Source organism: Tigriopus californicus, chromosome 11 (assembly GCF_007210705.1).
Source record: "Tigriopus californicus strain San Diego chromosome 11, Tcal_SD_v2.1, whole genome shotgun sequence".
Taxonomy (NCBI): domain Eukaryota; kingdom Metazoa; phylum Arthropoda; class Copepoda; order Harpacticoida; family Harpacticidae; genus Tigriopus; species Tigriopus californicus.
Genome location: NC_081450.1, coordinates 4,827,412 through 4,836,513, shown reverse-complemented (window position 1 = coordinate 4,836,513; position 9,102 = coordinate 4,827,412). Strand labels below are relative to the sequence as shown.

The 9,102-nt window shown below is 41.0% G+C and overlaps 1 long non-coding RNA gene across 1 annotated transcript; it reads left to right on the top strand.

The window, feature by feature from the left end:
* The first annotated feature begins 6,103 nt into the window (after positions 1-6,103).
* Positions 6,104-7,038, top strand: LOC131890054 (uncharacterized). The gene is made up of 2 exons (XR_009374266.1): positions 6,104-6,658; positions 6,729-7,038. It is a non-coding gene; the product is annotated as an uncharacterized LOC131890054 (long non-coding RNA).
* Positions 7,039-9,102: the final 2,064 nt, after the last annotated feature.

Here is a 9,102-nt window from a genome sequence, read left to right as displayed (position 1 = left end):
CTGAGAGAGCTATCAAGGTTTTCACCTAGCGCTTGGGTCAAAATTATCTATGTAAATCCCGTCCAGTGCAGGAATCAATGTCGGGACGGAACACAAGGGAAGCGGCCAGAGGCGTTTGTGTGACAACGCTTGGTGACGCCGCCGGAAAACTGAAGTGAGGCGGGCCTCTTAGCATCCAATTGAAAAGCAATAAAGATTTTAACTATTCACTGTCCACGTCCTCGCTCATTAAACCAGTTCATGTAACCACCGCACAACTGAGCTCATGGACTCGCGAGTCATGGTCCAAGAGACTGAGCCCGCCCTATGGGTATTTCCGGCCCACTTTGTCCCAAAGCCCAATGGCAAGGTTACCTTGTCATTGATAAACGACGCCTCAAGGACGAGGGTCCTTGGGTCCTGAGGTGGATATATTCCGCCGCAACGGCTAAAAACGCTGGATGACCCCAAAAACGCCAATTCAAGACATACACCGCCAAATGTATTTAAAAACGCCAGAAAAACGCCAAATATTATCTTATTATTCTAGGGCACTTCAATGTGCAATCATGCTCTTCTGCATGAGTTGAATTGAATGGCCTTCCATTCACTATTTTTTTCATACACAGAGCTTGCTTTCACCATGGACTATTATAACCAGATATTTTAAGATTGTACCCCACTCTGTGGATTTCACAATTCAACTACTTTGATACATTGCATTTCATAATCCACCTAGTCCATATAGGCCCTTAGAGTTTTCATTGTATATGCATGCATACGAACTAAAGCATTGTCATGAGAGAACCACACCTTGATCCCAGAGAGGGACCCATTTGTATATTATGTCCAAGCCATTTTATAGGTCTCCTTGGTTCCTAGAATTTCTAGCAAACACTGGCTTAACATCATTAGCATAGGAAGATATTGAGGACTGGAGGGAGAATCCATGTAGTAATGGAATGAACAATTCGAACGAGATGAGGCCAGGAAAGTTCCTTGAGGCACTCCAGACACCACGTGTCTGGGCTGTCTAATGAACCATCAATTCAAACAGCTTGAGTGCACTTCGTGAGGAAATCCCTCATCCAAGAGCACATATTTCCTCTCATACCTATTTTGTTTCTACGATTTAGCAGTAGAATATAAACTAATGAAGTATGCAATTACAAAATGCTTAAATTCCAAAAAAGTGTTTAATGCCAAAAAGAAGTTAACTTTTCGAAATAGATGAGCCATAAGTTCAAGTTCCGTTTACTGTTGATTTGTTGATTTTACTTCATACTGGTTAAAATCCGTGATATAGTTGAAGAAACGTTTTTGTGTCTTTTTGTGATCACATTTCTCTCTCCACTCTACTTCTCAGCCATGTTCAAGCATTCCGAGCAAAAACGCCACTTGTCAGGCGTAGTGCCAAATGAAACAAAACACAAATATTTGAATATCATTAAAAAAGACAAATCAGCAAGCTGGAATACCTTCAAGTATTGAATTGGCATGCTAAATACATTGAAACCCAAAGGGCTTGGTGATGTAGCTACATCGTTTCATCAACTCCTTACACAGTAGTAGAAAAGTAAAATTGTGGGAACTGTTCAAATATTACCGCCACGATAAGGGCTGAATGGATCTATAAAACCGTAGTGAAATCACTTCTTTCAAAAATCATTGCCAAGTATTTAGTTCTGTAGTATGTAGGGATTCCAATATGTGAACTTCTTTGGTAATTATTTGCAATTTGCTTGGCCACCCTGAGCATGAGATTCAACCTCATAAAACAAAATAAATCCATCCCCGGACTGAATCCGGTTGAGGGATCCTCAAACCGGATTCAAGCCTGAATTTTCCATCCTAGTTAAAAAAGTACCTTTACTGACCCAACTTGCTGAATAGGCTGAATATCTACAAGAATTTTGAACCTGCAGGGACATTACCGAATGTCAGAGAAATGAATTTGTTACCATTAAAAGCCATATTATTTGCCCCAGTACGACCGCCTATAGCAATTGAGTTTGCATGGCTTTTTTTCAAGGAAGTGTATTAGGGCGGCTTTACATTAGGATGGAAAACCGAGATTGAATCCGGGTTGAGAATGAAAAGAAAGGACTAGTGCTGGGGCGAGTTTTTGGTGTATGAGTCTTTTTGTTCGACTTGAGTACAGTGAAAGGCTGGGCGTCCTCCAATCGACTCAAATCTTTTTACGAACTCGCCCCAGCACTACTCCAACTTCAACCTCAAACCGGATTCAATCTCGGTTTTCCATGCTAGGGTAAAGCCACCCTTAACCAGCCCCATGTGATACGCAATTTTTTGATGCCAATATCCATTTTCTCCCTTTCCATCATGCCGTATGCTTATTTGAGTGTCATTCGATTGAGTGAAGCCATCAACAAAATATCCTTTATCTGCTTGCCATGTCTAGACAATATGACTTATTTTGTTCTGCCGATGGCTGCTTAGGTACAACGCTCGTCACTCGAAGGTGAGGATTTCAATCTATACAAGGTGGGATTTGATTATTTCCTTACACGTGGGATCAATACAACTCACAATAAAGGCGCAGTTTCAGAAAGAAGTGTTTTGCTTCAGGAAAATCATCACAAGAGCACCTTTGTCATTGTGAAAATGATCAAGGGTAAGTTGATCGATAACCTCTTTTCATATAGCTGATTGCAAATCAAAGGAAATGTTCTGTGGCATCCATAAAAGAAACGACGTCAATGGGATTTTTTAAACGGCAAAATTGAACCGGATCTTGTCAACCTCTGATAATTTGAAAATGAACACTTGCTCGCCATTTGAAATTATATAAAAGGCCCAAAATGTAGTCACTTCGACATATTCACATTTGTGCTCGCAATATGAAGTTTACTTTCGCATTACTTGCCGTTCTTTCCATTGGTGTGATTGGAACATGGTCTGCGCCACGAACCAAGAGGCTGAGATTATGGCCGAGGAAAGACAGGCTTCTCTCTTGGAGGGGACTTGTTCAGCTCATACTTTAATGACTGCTCTCGTCAATTTTGTAAGGCTTAAATTGATCTTCCCCGTTTCGGCCGTTTAATTTTACTTCGTTCCATGTTACAGGTCCGACGTACAAGCATCGTTGTTGTTGTGAGGGGGCATTCATGGGAAGCAAGTTTTGCTGCGAGGTGCGAACTAATGGCGAACCCTGCTCTCTGTACACATGTAGAGATGGGTATTGGCAATGTGCTCAAGGTTGCTGAAAAGGTATTCTTTGGTTGAGATCGACATTTGAATTGGATGTTGCTGGAGGAGCAAAGTGTTGCCCTTCCAAGTGAAACACACTAAGAAAAAGTAACATAACTAATATTCACCAATTGGAAAACAAAATAAACTTTCTCTGGCACGCCATTTGCTTGTCCTTTGTTGTCGTTGGTTGGCAGGATCTTAGTCAGGGATAGGAGTAAGTTGTGGATCAAGTTAATGGATATAGAGGTGAGGCTATGTAGGACTGACAGATTTTTTACATACATTGCCAAAGTTCAATGTTCAGTACAAGGCCAAGGCAGAATCATTGTGAGAAAGCAAGGATACCTTTAACAGGAGGATTGGACATGGCAATTAGCGAAATTGGGCCACCGTACTCCGATCCAAAGAAGGACATTTTCAAATTAGGCGGAAATTTCAATACCCAACTCCATTCAAAATGCTTATCTTAATTTGTCGTTGGAAGAGCTAATAAGGTTGTTGCAAGATATTTAGGACTTTTGATGATCTAATATGTTTGGTAGTCTCTCTGATTGATTTTGCATCACAATCCCGTATTTTTGACACCCCGACGTGGGTGGGTTGCCATATATAAATGAAATATTGGGCGTGAATACTCTTGCGCATTCTTCAACTTCTGTTATTGTTTACTTCAGGATCTGAAAAATGATATTTTTCCATCAAAATGCTGACACGGCAGTACGAAGGGACTTTTGGCCAAACAAACCAAAGACGCAGGTGATGGCAGCACTCATCGAACAGATCGGGGGTGTCAAAAAATACCATGATGCGAAATTAATCAGGAAGACTATAAACATATTCGATCATCAAAAATCCTAAAATATCTTACAACAAACTTATTAGCTCTTCCAACGACAAATTAGAAATAAGAATTTTGAATGGAGTGGGCATTTGAGAATTCACTGACTTGAAAATTTCATTCTTTGGATCGGAATACGGGTGGGGCTACTTTGTGATAACAACATGTTCCAATTACTCCAATGGAAAAAATGACAAGAAATCCAAAATGAACTTCACGCTTCTAGATCAATTCTCATAATGTTTCAGTGATAACAATTTTAAATTATTTTGTACAATTTCAAAATGGCGATCAGTGTTCAATTTCAAAAGAACAAAGACTGACAAGATTCGGCTAGTCAATATTGACGAATTCTGAACAAAAAAACTCCAAGTAACATAGTGATTTTTTGGGAATCCCAACAAAGGTTTCACTTGATTTACTATGATCGATGAAAAGACTTCCTTTTGAATCATTGTAGCAATTTCAAAGCTATTGCCTTGATTTTGATTACACTTGAAGCACACCACTTTTTAACAACTCACACCTTCATGATGTGTGGTACTCCAAGTTGTACGGAAACACGTGGTGATATACAAGCTTTGAGCCCATTAACACATTCTGCACTTCGTGTTACAGCAAGTTGATCAAGTGATCAAAGACAGGTAGATGGTAGGCAAAGTGTGGAAGATATTGAGCAGAGGACACCACGTTTGCCATTGAATTGAATGAATGGTTTTTTTCCCAAACGATTGTACAACATAGCAAGTACTCACATTTGAATATCATGGAGAGCACCTAGTACATGGGCTTCAATTTCTAGACCTATCTTAAGCCTCCGGTATCACCCTATCAGGGCATACGAGCAATATTTGACTATTTGACGGTTTTCACCCCTCTGTTGAACCCTGTTTCGTACAAACAATCTCTGCTTTGTCCAAATATTCGAATGTGCACGGAACACCTGGGGATCATAGCCGCCAACCTCGGCTCGGCCTTCAGGCGCTTGCTGGCGGCGTTGGCCGACTTCTCCATGGTTGCCGAAAGAGTGTGCTTGTCGGTGGGGCACCTTGATCTCGGCAAAGCCATCCTCTGCATTGGTTAGAGCTTGAGCTTTCTCCGTGAGCTTGGTTGATTCTGGCCACAATCTCTTTGCATAACGTGGGCACGGATTTGGTAACAGGTGGTGCGGATGTGGGGGCAGTTTTGGGCATGGTGGTAGGCTGGCACTCATGTATGGCGGAGAAATTTGTGGAGAACCCCCACGGCAAGCCTCTTCAGCCAATGAGGGTCGGCCCCGGAATGTCTGGGATGACCGCTTCAATGTTTGCTGTAAAGCCGCCAGGAGCAAACACCGTGAGAAGCAGCTTCCCCATGTTTGAGATCCCTGAGCCATTGGCGTCAATTTGGCGGTTGCAAATGTTGAGAGAGCAACACCGGTGGGTACATCCCGCCTGGGGAGCACTGAGGAAAGAAAGAAGGAGAATAAAGTTAGTAAACTTCAGCTTTTCTTCTTGTGAAACCTTAAAATCGCGTCTTATTTTTTTTCTCCTATTACACCCTTCTCTTACTTAACTCGAATTCCCTCAGAGTGTCTCACCGAACATAAAACTGGCGCTTTTGAAAAGAAGTAAAATGCTGGCTAAGTCTCAAGGGACGAGAAATCAAATCAAGCATCAAAATAGTTTCGTCTCAACAAGTCCAGTTAACCAACTGTAATCGTCACAATAATTATATCAATCAATTTGGAACACCAAATCTGAGCACAAAATTAGCTCACCAAACACCATACAGTTTCAGAATGAAATGGAAGAAGAATTGCAATCGTTCATTTTGATACCTTCCAATATATATTTATTGCTATCCAAGATGGGGAATCTGGCCCGTCTGAGTGGTACTGTTTTCAAAAGTGAACAATTGCAATGTTATACGAAAGCTCGGAGTCCTTGGAAATACTTCCACATTTTTTTAATCACTAAAAGCCATCCATTTATTGACTGGCAAATGTGGTTTTCACTCAACTCAATATTTCTCACACTTAACCTAACATCTGCCGCCAGTCTTAAATCACTTGATCAACTTAACATGAATTGCAAATTATGTTAATGGATTCAAAGGTTGTAAATCACATTGTATTTCTCTACACTTGAAGTACCACACATCATGAAAGTTGAGTTTCGTAAAAAATGGCGATCTTCAAGTGTCATTAAGCTCAGGGCAAAATCCAATCGAAAACACCTTTGAAATTGTTACAATGATTAAATAGAAGTCTTTTCATCGATCATGGTAAATCATAGGAAACCTCTTTAGGTATTCATAAAAAATAGCTACTTTACTTGGAATTCTTTGAATTGGCTAATATTCACTAACCGGATTTTGCCAGCCTTTGGTTCTTTTGAAATTGAACACTTGATCGCCATTTGAAATTGTATAAAAGAATTAAAATGTTGTCACTGAAACATTATGAGAATTGAGCTAGAAACATGAAGTTCATTTTGGGATTCCTTATCATTTTTTCCATTGGCGTAATTGGAACACGGTCTGCAACCACCGACCAAGACGCTGAGCCTCTGGCTGAGGAAAGACAAGGCTTCACTGATGAAGGTGGTGCATATAGCTTTTACTTCAATGACTGCACTCGCCAATTTTGTAAGTCTTGAATACACCAGGCTACTAATATTTATTTACCTATCGGTACAACTTTTTTTTCACCTTTCAGGTCCGACGTACAAGCATCGTTGTTGTTGTGAGGGGGCGTTAATGGGAAGCGAACTCTGTTGTAAGATCGAAACCAATTCCCAACCCTGCTCTTTGTATACATGTCAAAGAGGATATTGGCAATGTGCTCAAGGTTGTTGAATGGTATTCTTTGGTTGATATCGACACTTGCAAGATTATGGATACGAAATTGAGAGCTGTATGTGACAAAGCAGCCCTCTTTCAATTGGAAACATGCATCGGAACAAAGGGTCAAAACTAATATTCGCTGATTGGAATACAAAATAAACTTACCCCGTCATTCTTTGGAATTGTCTTTATGTCGTCAGTTTGCCGGAATTCGATTGGAGGGAGATGTATGTTCAAAGCAAGCTTATGGTGATAAAGAAGGGCGCTTCTAATTTTGGCATTGAATTATTTCATCGACAATCACAGGCTACAAAGGGCTCCACCAAAAACGACGTTGGCTCAAATTAGAGGGCTGAAAAGCCCTCTAGGTCAAATGAATGAAGCCTGTGTACTCAACACTCTCTTCTTGTGATACTTGGAGATAAACAACAAGGCACATTAACTTTTTTGGGGGTTTGTTTTTCACGGGCTTTTCTAACTGCTACAAGGAATGTAACCCACAGTACTAATTTTTTTTGCGGACGTCCTTACCGCTACCGGGATTGGAATCCCAGCAGTTCAGGACGAGAAGCTTTTTCATTTTACTTGACTTTTATATATATATATATTATTTAATCGACCAACGAATTGGAGTTGGCTGATCTAGCTAATCCTTGAACATAAGGTTGATCCGGAATTTTAGTCAAAAACTTGTCCAAGTCTGACTTAAATCCTGCTACAGGATCAACGCCTACATAAGCCCTACGAATATTTGAGGGCAGCAAATTGAACAATGAAGGAGCCCGAGAAAGAAGAGATTTGGACTTCATTGTTTTAACTAGCCTGGATTCTCGAGGGCTTGAAGGTGCTCTCAAAACGCACAATAAGCCTCTACGGTCACTCTAATTTACCCTAAATCCTGGGTTGGGACAAAGCTCATGAATACTTTTGAAAACGTACAATATCAGATACATTTTGAACCTTCTCTGTATACTGTACAATCCCAACCTTTCTAGCCTCTCCCAGTACGAGAGCTCTCTCATTTCCTCAATGTTCCTAGTAAAACATCTTTTGACTTGCTCGACCTTTTGCAAACCTGCTGAACTAATTGGAGCTCAAATGGGAGAGGCATATTCAAGATGCGTCTGAACAATCGACTTGCACAGAGTTAGCATCGTGATACTTTCTCTGGACTTAAACGTGCGATATTTCCAACCACATGTTTGGAAAGCTTTACCAACTTTCAACTGGATATGCTCATCGAACTTTCCATTATCTCGGAGGACTACACCTAAATCCTTCATGGATGAGACCTGCTTAATGTCCTTACCTTCATCGCCAATTAGTGGAGTGTCTAATGGCGTCGACCCAAAGGTCATTGAGCGGAATTTCATTCCATTCAGTGCCATGTTACTCACAGCAACCCAGGGGTAGATTTGGTCTAGGACCTCTAACAGACAACCTGAGTTCTGACCATTCCTACCAAATACCAATTTTGTATCATCAGCATAAGAAGAGATACTGACATTACTACAACCAAGCTTCTGAAGCGGAGCAATGAAGATAATGAAAAGGAGAGGACCCAAAAATGGAGCCCTAAGGGACACCCCACTTGACATCATGTGTGTCACTAAGGGATCCCTCAACCTTAACTAATTGGTTCCTACCATTCATGAAACTTCTTAGCCAATTGAGAACCTTGCCTTGGATCCCAATCTCATGGATCCTGTTAACTAAAAGGCCATGATCTACCTTGTCAAAGGCCCTGGCAAAGTCGAGATAAACTACATCGATTGATTCATGGCTCTCTAGTCCCTCAATAACCTGCTCTATATGTTCAATCAGTTGGATAACTGTACTAAAATGTGCTCGGAACCCATGCTGGCTAGGAGGAAGGAGTTCATGGATATCAAGAAATTCAACAAGTTTGAACTTCTCAATCATCTTCGCAACATTTGAAGTGAGAGAAATCGGCCTATAGTTACTGGGGAGTGACTTTTGAAAATTGGAACAATATGAGCTATCTTCAGAGAAGAGGGGAACTTGCACTGGTCCAAGATGCAACGCATCAAGTACGAGAAAACAGGAGCAAGAACCTGTGAGTATGTCATCAGAAACTGAGATGTCACCCCATCAGGGCCAGGGGAGCTTGGGAGTCTCAAGTCCCTGATGGCCTCGAAAGCCTCCTGATCTGTGACTACAAGATCATTTAAATGCTCAACTTGACAAGCCTTGCCAGTCCCAACAAACGCATGAATAGAGCAATG